Genomic DNA, 818 nt, shown 5'->3' with positions numbered 1-818 from the left:
GAGCCACACCAATTAGAAATACTCAAGAAAGGAAAAAGGTGTACAAAGTGACTCAGACCTAGTCTTCCCAATCTTGAGCTGGTTCCAATTGTAGTCTAATCATGTGAACCTGAAATATCAGTAGGCAATGCAGTACTAGAGAAATAAGAGTGTTTTCTATCATCAAAATCATAATCCATAAAAATAGATTCACAACAGTAGGTAATCGAAACCCTAGACAATGGTAGATTAGCTTAAGGAGCTTATACCTGAGCGGGTGAACAACCTCGGAAATTATGGGTGAAAGTTCGTTAGGGATGTTAAGCCCTATAGAACTGGCCCAAAGCTAATTAAAAGAGAGAGGTGATTTGGAAAACTTTAAAACCAAAGATAAAACTCCAACCAAAATAACCACAACCAAAGTGCGGAAGAAAAAAAAAATGCGGAAGCGATAATAAGAAAAGAACACCCTGGATTTATAGTGGTTCGGTCAAACCTTGACCTACGTCCACTCCTTGGAGGCACCCACCAAGTATTGCACTAAAAAAGTGTCTCTCCTTTAGCCCCCACAGCTAGGTGGAGAAGCCCTTACAAAATCACGTCCACCTTCCCCGGTGCGGCGGAGTCGTCGGGTCCTTTGACACCAAAGAGATCTTCTTCTTTGGTGAACTTACCTCGAGACAAGCCTTGAATTCGATAGTAATAAGGTGCGAGTTCGCCGGAGCAACCGTGTGGATCCCCCACCACACTCCCTTGAGTTCCTTCCCCTCACAGGATCTTCTCCCTCTCAAACTCCACCCTTTTCTCTCTCCCTTTCAAGCTCTCTCTTCAAGTTTCCC

Source organism: Dendrobium catenatum, unplaced genomic scaffold (assembly GCF_001605985.2).
Source record: "Dendrobium catenatum unplaced genomic scaffold, ASM160598v2 fragScaff_scaffold_71, whole genome shotgun sequence".
Lineage (NCBI taxonomy): Eukaryota > Viridiplantae > Streptophyta > Magnoliopsida > Asparagales > Orchidaceae > Dendrobium > Dendrobium catenatum.
This window is presented reverse-complemented; position numbering follows the sequence as displayed.